General features: G+C 40.7%; 1 protein-coding gene across 1 annotated transcript in view; it reads right to left on the minus strand.

The window, feature by feature from the left end:
- KIF26B (kinesin family member 26B) overlaps positions 1-11,611 on the minus strand; it is a 628,846-nt gene that overhangs the window by 508,064 nt on the left and 109,171 nt on the right. The gene's annotated exons all lie outside the window — the stretch shown is intronic.

Below are 11,611 nucleotides of genomic sequence, written 5' to 3' on the forward strand. Positions count from 1 at the left end.
AGAGAGAGAGAGAGAGAGAGAGAGAGAGAGAGAGAGAGAGAGAGAGACAGGCATTGTTCTTCTAAGGGGAGTTCCCATAACTAATTTTTATCTCCATCTTTACATCCCAGGGGGTGCCTTGCTCTTCCTTGAAAGAGATTTGAGAGCTGCTAATGTTCTGCTAAACACACTAATTATTCATTGCCCAGAACAACTTCCTGAGGAGGAGAAAAAAAGAATCTAGTCTGAGAAAGGAATTGCTAATGCTAAAAAGAGAAAGCAGGATGTATGTCCAAGATATTGATTTGGCCCTGAGAATTCTGAATGCAAACTAATGAACTAAAGGGTGAAATAACAGGCGATGCAAAATAAAATATATACTTAATGATATCTTCGGACTTGAAAAGGGGACACTTGGCAGCAAAATCAGTGTGGAGAAATGAATGCTGAATGGTCCCAGAAGATAATATATGAAATGAGCCCTACTGAGTGATCCTTGAGACAGGAAAGAATACTGATGACATGAAATGAACAGCACAGGTAAATTGTTCCCCTCAAATTTATGCATAGCAGAGGATGAAATTCAATTTCTATGGCAATATTTCGGGAAAATTATAGTACGCTAATGTAGGCATATTTTTTTCTTTTGTTATTCCTTCTACTCTTTTCTTTCCCCTAGGCTCTCTTAAAATAATTTTTTTTTACCTGCCCACCTCCTCTTCCCTCTCCCTCCCCCTGCCCATTTTGTTACTCTTACTTACATAGTAGACCCCTTCCCCCTCTCCTTCCTAATTACTTTTTCCTCTTTTCCATGCTTTGGAACAAAACAGTCTAGGAACACAACAAACCAGTGTGTCAAAGATCAAGACAGGATTTTTCACTGAACACAGCAGATCTGTGAGCAGAAAGCAAATCTTATCTATACGTTAGGTCTTCTTGTGGTGGCAAAGAGCTGGAAACTAAGGAGAGTAAGGTGCATCAGTTGGGGAAGTGTTGCACAAGTTGAGCATAAGAATGTGATGGGATACTCCTGTGATGTAAGAGATGATGAAGGGAATGATTTCAGAGAAACCTGGGAAGACTTGTATGAACTGATGCAGTAAGGTAAGCAAAAACAGGAGAGCAATTTAATAATAACATTAATGTAAAGACAAGCAACTTTGAAATTCTTATGAACTCTAGCCAACACAATGACTGACCATTCCAGAAGACTCATTATGAATGTACATACTATTTCCTATTTATCCCATACATAGTTCGTATATATTTGGCTGCTTGTTGATTATTCCATTAGAATGTAAGCTCTTTGAGGGTAGGGACTGTCTTTCACCTCTTTTTGTATCCCAGCACAGTGTCTAGCACATGGTAGGTGCTCAATAAATGTTTATAGAAAATTAGGCTTAAAGTCTCTTCCTAGAGGCTTACCTTGGAAATTCATTGTCATTCCAAAGGCAATTACCTACAAGTGAAAATGATAAAGGTCATGGTGGAGCCAAGATGGCAGAGTAAAAACACCAACTTGGTTTGAGCTCTGGCTCCAATCACTTCTAATACCTGTAAAATAATGACTTCAAACAAATTTTAGAGCTACAGAACCCACAAAGTGACAGAGAGAAACAAATCTCCTGCTGAAGACAGCCTGGCCGACTGACAGGAAGGGTCTATTGCACCAGCCTGGGAGCCACGCAGAGTCCCATGGGAGCCACACACTCCCAGCCCTGGGGTGGCCCAGACCAGCCAGAGCAGACTTCAGGAGAGTGAATCACCAGCAGCTGTGGCAGTTTCCAGACTTCTCAACCCAAAAATGCCAAAGAGAAAGTAAAAGGTCAGTAGGGAACTCTATTGGAATGGGGTGAAGGAAGAGCATGGTCTGGCCCCTGCCCCCAGGGGGAGAAGTGACTGAGCTGAAGCATGGCTGCCTCCAGAGCTCCTGTCCTGCAGATTATAGGGGGACCAAGGGACCATTAAGAGGGTAATCACTCTTGCTTTGACCTGCTTGGATCTGGATCGTGGTCTTAGATGGTGGTCTTGGGGTATGTGGTCAGTGTGCTAGAGCTTGTGGGGGCTATAGAGAGAGTGCCCTCTTAACAGCTACGGCAGCTGCGAAAACCCCAGCGATTTGGGACAAAGTTCTCTCCACTCTGAAAGCAGAGTTCTACCGTGGCAAAGAGCTCAAAAGTCAAGTAAATGGCTGGCAAGATGAGCAAGCAGAGGAAGCGCAATCAGACCATAGAATCCTTTTTTGGGGACAAAAAGGATCCAAGCATGGAACAGGAGAAAAATCAGAACTCCTGCATCAAAAGCTTCCAAGAAAAATATGAATTGGGTACAGGCCATGGAGGAGCTCAAGAAGCATTTTGAAAATCAAGTAAGAGAAGTAGAGGAAAAATTGGTAAGAGAAATGATAATGATGCAAGAAAATCATGAAAAGCAAGTCAACATCCTGCTAAAGGAGACCCAAAAAAATACTGAAGAAAATAACACCTTAAAAAATAGACTAACTTGGGGCAGCTAGGTGGTACAGTGAATAGAGCACCAGCCCTGGAGTCAGGAGTACCTGAGTTCAAATCCGGCCTCACACACTTAACACCAAAACTAGCCATGTGACCTTGCGCAAGTCACATAACCCCAACTGCCTCCAAAAAGCAAAAAAAAAAAAAAAAAGACTAACTCAAATGGCAAAAGAAGCCCAAAAAATCAATGAGGAGAAGAATGCCTTAAAAAGCTGAATTTACCAAATAGAAAAGGAATTCCAAAAACTGACTGAAGAGAATAATTCCTTCAAAATTAGATTGGAGCAAATGGAAGCTAATGACTTCATGAGAAATCAAGATACTATAAAACAGATTCAAACAAATGAAAAAATAGAAGGCAATGTGAAATATGTCATTGGAAAAACCACTGTCCTAGAAAATAGATCCAGTAGAGACAATTTAAAAATTATTGGACTACCTGGAAGCCATGATCAAAAAAAGAGCCTAAACACCATCTTTCAAGAAATGATCAAGCAAAATTGCCCTGATATTCTAGAACCAGAGGGCAAAATAGAAATTAAAAGAATTCACCCATCACCTCTTGAAAAAGATCCCAAAAAGAAAACTTCTAGGAATATTATAGCTAAATTCCAGAGATCCCAGGTCAAGGAGGAAATACTGCAAGCAGTGAGGAACAAACAATTTTAGTATTGTGGAAATACAATCAGAATAACTCAAGACCTAGCAGCTTCTACATTAAGGGATCGAAAGGCTTGGAATGTGATATTCCGGAGGTCAAAGGAGCTAGGATTAAAACCAAGAATCACCTACCCAGCAAAACTGAGTATAATGCTTCAGGGGAAAACAGAGGATTTTCAAGCATTCTTGATGAAAAAACCAGAGCTGAACAGAAAATTTGACTTTCAAAAATACAAGAAGCAAGAGAAGCATGAGAAGGTAAACAGGAAAAAGAAATCATAAGGAAATTATTAAAGTTGAACTATTTACATTCCTACATGGAAAAACGATAGTTGTAACTCATGAGATTTTTCTCAGTATGAGGATAGTTGAAGGGAATATATATGTATACAAACATATATATGTATGTATAGGAGGGTATATGTGTGTATAAATATATATGTGAGTGTGTGCATATATGTGTACATGTATATATAGACAGAGGGCACAGGATCAGTTGAATAGGAAGAGATGATATCTAACAAATAAAATTAAGAGGTGAAAGAGGAATATATTGGGAGAAGGAGAAAGGAAGAGATAGATTAGGGTAAATTATCTCATATAAAAGAGGCAAGAGAAAACTTACAATGGAGGGGAAGAGATGGAAGGTGAAAGGGAGTGGGTCAACCTTACTCTCATTGAATTTGGCTTAAGGAGGGAATAACATACACATTCAATTGGGCATCTTACCCTACAGGGGTAGGGGGGAAGAGGATAAGAGAGGGGATGACAGAAGGGAGGACAGATTGGTGGAGAGGGTAGTTAGAAGCAAACACTTTCGAAAAGGGACATGGTCAAAGGAGAAAATAGAACAAGAGGGGGGCAGGATAGGATGGAGGGAAATATAGTTAGTCTTTCACAGTATAACAACTATGGAAATGTTTCACGTAACTATACATGTACAACCTATATTGAATTGTTTATCTTCCCAGTGAGGGTAGGTGAGAAGAGAAAAAGGAAAAGAATCTGGAGCTCAAAGTTTTAAAAACAAATGTTAAAAATTTTTTTTTAATAAATGAGCAATCTCTCCCAAAAAAATGACAAAGGTCTTATGGATGGTATAAAGTGGGAAAGAAAAAGAAAAACCTATACTTGGTGGGGAAGGAAGGAAAATGCACATTGATGCTGGTTTGTGGGATGCTCTGATTCCTGAGAAATCTGCAAAGGTGGTGTACAGATTAGATTACTAGCAAGCTGATTCAAAGATTTATAGTATACAGACTAGATAATCAGGATCAATGTGCTCATATCAGAGAGTCACAGGATAATATCTATAAAAGGGAAATTTAAATGGAAAGTGAGTATAGCCTAGAGGAACATACTGGAAAAGCCTGACAGACAGACCTAGTAACAGACAAAATGACATCACCATTATAAATAATTTTTTTTAAAGAAATGAAATTCTTGGTTTTCTGAACACACTGACTGTGAGCAAAAGGTTGATGGTAGGGGGTCAACATTTTGTCAGAAAGAAGGGCTGTAACTGAACAGACTGGCATAAGCAAAGGATGGTATGAAAAAATATGATGTGTTAAGGTTTGGAAATGGGAGGAAGCAAATCAACAAGCTAAGATGGGAGTAGGAAAAGGACCACAGGGTGGAGAAATTGACAAACCAATGAAAATCAAGTTAAATTCACCTATGTCTATAGAGGCTTCCTGTGTGAAAGGCAATACAACTCAACAAGATTCTATTAAACACCCACTTGTGCTAGATACTGGGGTTATAACAATCCCTGCTCTCAAGGAACTTACATTTTACAATAGGAGAGATGTCACAAAATGTGATTAATACCCAAGGAAACTGAAAGTAATTGCTTTAGGAGGATCCAACAGAAAGAGATCACTTAAAACTGGGATAGCCAAGGAAAGTTGTACAGAGGAGGTGAGATTCAAGCTTGGTGATGAATACTGAATGCAATATGGATAAACAAAGGGAAGAAGGAGACATGTCCCATGTGGATGGTATGACATGAAGGAAAGTAAAGATGCAAGGGAAGGGAACAGGCATTTATTAAGCATTTAGTATACACTAGGCATGTACTAAGCACTTTACAAATATCTCATTTGATCCTCAAAACAACCCTAGAAAATAGATGCTTTTATCACCATTTTACAATTGAGGAAACCAAGTCAGACAGAGGTTAAGTGACTTCCCCAGTCACAGAGCTAATAAGTGTCTGAGGCTCAATTAGAACTCAGGTCTTCCTGACTCTAGTCCCATTGCTCTAGCCACTGTACCACCTAGCTGCCTAGCTGCTATGCAAAAGCATGGAGGTAGGAAGCTAAAGTCATGTTTAAGGGAGAATGTGGATACAGCGGTGAGTTCTTGTGAGACAACTAGTAGGTCAGTCTGGAAATGAAGATTAAAGTAAGATTATGACAACTCCTGAATGCCAAGTTAAGGCATCTGGAGTTATTCCTGCAAGGAGTGGGGAACCACTGAAGGTTGCTAAGCAAGGTGAGATGATCGAAGTAATGAAGTCCGTGATGAAACATTTTCAGAGTTTTCAGAGGAAATAAGGAACCATTCTGAGAAGAAAAAAGCAGGGAATCAAAATGGAGCTTCAATGGAAAATGGAAAAATGTGAAGGTGGTGGAAGTGTAGCCTGCGAGGGTTTTGTTCAGAGAAAGAAAGCTTCAAGACAGGGACCATGCAGGGCTCGTTATCCCAGGGCCACATGCAAATAAGCATCTAATGAATCCTTGTTCATCCACTGAGCAAATATTTAGGGGCCATACACACTGCACAAAATATGATTTCTGGAGTCAAAGATCTGGATTCAAATCTCATTTCTGCCACTTAGAGCTTGTGTGACCTTGGCAAAGTCAATTTGCCTCTCTAAGCCTCTGTTTCCTCATCTACAAAATGAAGAAACTGGGCTATACTTCTCTACCATGCCTTACAGTTCTAAGTCTATGATTCCATGATCTTTGGTACAACACAGAGTACAAAGGGTAAGAAGAGAATGCTGTTGCTGCCACAAATGGTGCAGAAAAGGAGGAAAAAGAAAAGGAGGAGGAGAAAAGAAAAAAAGGAGGAAGAGCAGAGGGGGAAGAGAAGAAGGAAGAGGAGGAGAGGGAGCAAAAAGGAAGAGGAAGAAAAGGGGAAGAGGAAGAAGAGAAGGGGAAAGGAGAATGAAGAGAAGGAAAGGAAGGAGGAGGAAGAAGAGAAGGAAGAAGAGAAGGAGGAGGGGAGAATAAAGAAGGAAAAACAGGCTTGGAGGACAGCAACTTTTTTTTTTTGCCTTTTGGAGGGGGGAAGGAAGGGCAATTGGGGTTAAGTGACTCGCCCAAGGTCACACAGCTATTAAGTGTTAAATGTCTGAGGCCACATTTGAACTCAGGTCCTGACTCCAGAGCCAGTACTCTATTCACTGCACCACCTAGCCGCCAAACAGTAACTTTTTAAAAAATCAATCAGGACGATAGCAGGCTAGGGATTTTGGGGATAAAATGTTGCATACATTGTTAGATTCAGTCAATTATATCCATTGTTTTTGTAAATGGCTTTTCTTTGTTACAAGGGAGGGTTCAACAGGGGTGAGGTCTTCATGACATATTCAGAAATGACTGACGGAAAAACAAGAGACATCAATAAAACATTTTTTTAAAAAAACAAACTTGTTCACAGGTTCTCGGCAATAGCTAAATATCACAGAGACATGCCAGGTTTTTCATACTGCTCAGCCACAAACACATAATGGAAAGAAGGCACCAGCATCCGTGGCCAAGCTCACTGTCTCGCAGCTAACAGTGCCCATGTGACGTGAGAGGAATGCATCTGCCCTAAAGACTCTTTAATCAATGGCATAGCTGAGACGCTCCCATCTGTGAACCAAATCCTCTCTTTACTAGAAGAAACTGATGACAATCCTGGGGGAGAATTGATAGCAGATGAGAAGCAGACACCCAGATTGTGACTTCTCAATGCCAACACAACGAGTCCATTCCATTAAGTCAGTTGAGAAAGATTAAATGAATTTTGGCATTGTGTAGACAGAACAACTAGCTGACTACTGGACTTTCTCGTTGGAAAAAAAAATACAACTAGTTGTTTTGGACTTGTACAGGCAAATTAAGTGAAATCCTGGACACAGGGTCAGGAGAGTCTTACTTCTAACAGTGACTAGTTATATAATTTCTATCTGAGCCTGTATAATAATAATAATAATGGCAATATAATTAGCATTTTCTAGCCCTTCAAGGTTTACAATCAGCTTTACAAATATTATCTCCTTCGATTCTCACAACAACCCTTGGGGAGTAGGTACTATTATTATCCCCATTTTACTGAGGAGGAAACTGAGGCAAAGGTCAAGTGTCTTGCTCAGGGTCATGCAACTAGCAGGGTCATGGCCACATCTGAACTCAAGTAGTCAGGTACTCTATCCCCTTCAACACTTCATTGATTCGGTAAGACTAGAAGACACAAAACAGTTGTTTTCTTTACTGACAGAGTAAGTTGATTAGGCTACCAATGTCAGAGGTCTGGATCAAAAGAGCAGAACCATAACTCCATACAAAGGTCAGTGTCCATATATAAGCCAGTATTTATCTCCAAACTTATTCCTGGTGCAGTGAGGAATGAAGTCAACTCCACAGGCATATGTGAAGCCCCTACTAGTTTTCAGACACTATGCTAGGTCTTGGAGATGCAAAGACAAAAACAAAAGGCCATGGGCCCTCAAGAAGCTGTAGAAGAAGACTCTGAGAGGGGTGGCTAGGTGGCTCAGTGAATAGAGCACCAGCCCTGGATTCAGGAGGACCTGAGTTCAAATTCAGTCTCCAACACTTAACACTTACTAGCATGTGACCTTGGGCAAGTCACTTAATCCCAATTGCCCTGCCCTACCCCCTCCAAAAAGCAAAAAAAAAAAAAAAAGACTGAGGAACTTGCAGGCCAGCCAAAGTGACACAGAGGAAACATGCTATTCCCTTAAAGTCTCTTTTTTTTTCTTGTATCGAGATATGATTTCAACATACAGGGAACTCCTAAAGAGGGAAGCCTCCTCTACTCATGCATAGCAATACCTGCTCTGCAACTTAGAATCTTAGAGAGTTGTCTGGGACACTGAGAAGTGACTTGCTCAGGGTCACACAGTCACTGTGCGTCTGGTAGGCTGGAGCCCAGAACTTCCTGATTCCAGAGGCAGGAACTCTCTCCAGCCTACTCGGCTACCTCTCTACAGTAGCTATCCATAATACACAAATTGGACTGGCATTTTGGTTCTCAAACCAATGGTGTGTTTATTTAACTTACAACTGCTTTTATAATGAGAGCTCCCTGCATTTCTAAAGCAGATTTTAATGAGCAACAACTTGCCCTGGAAACATGAAAGGGAGGAAAGAGTCATCATTTATTTATGCACTAGACATATGCTGGACACCCTGTATTGGGCGTTGTCACTATGCTGTGGTCCTTGCCCTGAAGGAGATTAAAATCTAGTGGAAGTTATAAGCTAGTGTTCTCTCTCTCTCTCTTTCTCTCCTCTCATTCTCTCTCTCTCTCCTCCCCTTCCCTCCATTATATATATATACACACATACACATATGTAAACATGTGAATATATACATATGTGTACATGTATATACACATGTGTGTATACATTTGACTACGAGATAAGATGTCTTAAAAGACATATGAAAAGGAAGGAAGGGAATAAGCATTTACACAGTACCTACTATGAACCAAGCACCTTGCAAATATTATCTCATCTGATCCTAACAATAACAATGGAAGGTAGTTACTATCATTATCCTCATTTCACAGGTGAAGAAACTGATGCAAACAGAGGCTTACTGCCTTTCCCAAAGTCATTTAGGTGGTAAGTATCTAAGGCTGGATTTGAACTCAGGTTTTACTAACTCCCAGGAACCTAGATGGTACAGTGGATAGAGTGCCATGGCCTGGAGTCAGGAAGACTCATCTTCCTGAATTCAGTCTGGCCTTAGACACATACTAGCCATGTGACCCTGGAAAAATCACTTAACCCCATTTGCCTCAGTTTCTTCATCTGTAAAATGAGCTGGAGAAGGAAATGGTAAACCACTCCAGTCTCTCTGCCAAGAAAACCCCAAATAGGGCCATGAAGAGCCACACACAACTGAAAAACTATAACAACTACTTCCCAAGTCTAGTCCCAGGACTCTATATACTGTGCCACCTGAATGCCTTTGATTTTTTTTTTATTTTTTGCTTTTTTGGAGAAGGAAATGGAGGGCAATTGGGGTTAAGTGACTTGCCCAAGGTCACCCAGCTAGTAAATGTTAAGTGTCTGAGTCCACATTTGAACTCAGGTTCTCTTGACTCCAGGGCCAGTGCTCTATTCACTGCACCACCTAGCCACCCCTTTTTTATTTTTTAAGTGCAAACAAAATACCATAAGAGGGAGATATCTTGACTAGTCAAGGAAGGCTTTAAGGAGGAGGTGATACTTAGGGAAGGATGTGTAGCTATTTCAACAGAAAAGAGTTCACATTTGTGTTGTGAGGCCAATGTTTACAAATCACTTCGTAAAGTAAAGAAAGAAAAGGTAAAGAAATGGGAGATTTCAAGGCATGTCTAATTTGGTTGAAGCACTGGTACAGACAAAACAGTAGAAAAATAGAAACAGATAGGTTGAAGGGCAGATCATGGAGGGCCCAAATGCTAAGCCAAGGACCTGGGGCTTTATTAAACAGACCATCTCTTCTCTCCACTCAGAGAACGTAATTTTGAAGAGCTGACAGCTCCACCCAATGACAACAGCTGCCAGTTAAACAAACACATCATTGCATTCAGAACCAGCACAAATGTGCTCCTCTGTGGGTCACTGATGGGGCTCAGCGCCTGCCCAGATGTGACTGTCACAGACATTCTGACAGAGAGTTCCAGATTTATGAAAAAAAAGCGTCCTTCCTCCTGCCATCAAGTGAAGAAAATCCCACCAGGGTCACAGGAAGTTGTTCTGATGTGATTGTGAAAACTGACAGAATATCATGTCAGAGGCCAGGATCCAAAGCTCAAATGTAATTAATCCTAGGGACCTTATTATACATGTTTATATTAAACACATTAGATGTGCAAAGTGCCTTAGCACTGATTTTATTAGTTATTCCTTCCAGCATCCCTATGAGGCAGGTTAGTGTTACCATTTCCCTTTTATAGATGAGGCATCTGAGACACAGATAGGTTAAGTGAATTACCCTGGGCCACATAGTAATAAGTCAATAGAAAAGCTGAGATAAATATTTAGCTCTCCAACTCTGCACCACCATCTCCACTCCCTACCACACCACAACCTGTCACACAAATGGCATTCATTTAACTACATCCTTCAGTGAGGAGAGGCAGTGTTGCCTAATGCATAGTGAGCTGGCCTCATAGCCAGCCCCAAAGTCCCATCTCTGATACTGGCCCAGTCCTGGCTATGTGCCCTAAGTAACTATCCAAGACTATGAGCTGCAAAAAAAGATGCCAACCTGCATTAGTAGAGAGTGTTCCCTCCTCTGGGAGTTCCTATACTAAGGAAATCACACAGGTCCATTCCCTATCTATATCCTTCACTTGCAGGGGGTGGGGAAGTGTCAGATTCTGCACCAGGTTAATTCACCAAGCCTAAGCTTCTGCTGAAATCCATAGGAGAAAAACAATGGGATGGGGGTGGGGGGCAGAGCATAATGGTGGTTATAGTTAATAACAATGATAGGAACTGACATTAATGAAGTACATTAATGGAGTATTCAGTAGTTGGTTTTATGTACATGAATCGGAGCCACAACAACCTTGGGAAGTAGATGTTATTATGATAAGAATCAGAGTAATAGTTGCTTTGTTATTGTCTTTCATACTTCAAGAGGACCAAAATGACATCACTATTTCAGGTTCAAGGTAGAGGGTGTCTAGCTGTGGCTGATCAGACTGATCCGAGCTTGGAAGGCTCTGCTACAGGTTGGACACAAAGAGACCATTGGAGGACTTGGTATGGAGAAGTCTTTAAATTTGCATGATTCACATTTCTTTTCAGTTTTCTGTAATTCTGTAGAGTAGTAGAAAGCAGCTTAGAGTTCAGAGTAAGTAGCTTAGAGTAAGTAGACTTAGAGTTAGGAAAAACCTGGGTTTAAATCCTATCTTTAACTGTGAAACCAAAGGAAGGTCAATTAAGCTCTCTGAGCCTTATTTTCTTCATCTGGAAAATGGGAATAATTACTATCTGGAAGTTGTTGGATGAACTGGAGAACAAAATGCATGTGACATAAAGCATTTTGACAAACCTTGAAGTGCTAAAGAAATGTCTTTATCTACCCAGATACATACACACATACCGTGTTTCCCCGATAATAAGATCTATCCCGAAAATAAGCCCTCCCCTTACTGTGTAAGATTCCTCTAAAATAAGCCCTCCCCCGAAAATTAGCCCTATTGAGATTGCTACTGTA

This window comes from Petaurus breviceps, unplaced genomic scaffold (genome assembly GCF_028583685.1).
Source record: "Petaurus breviceps papuanus isolate PSGF00001 unplaced genomic scaffold, PetGlider_PUasm1.0 90778, whole genome shotgun sequence".
NCBI lineage: Eukaryota > Metazoa > Chordata > Mammalia > Diprotodontia > Petauridae > Petaurus > Petaurus breviceps.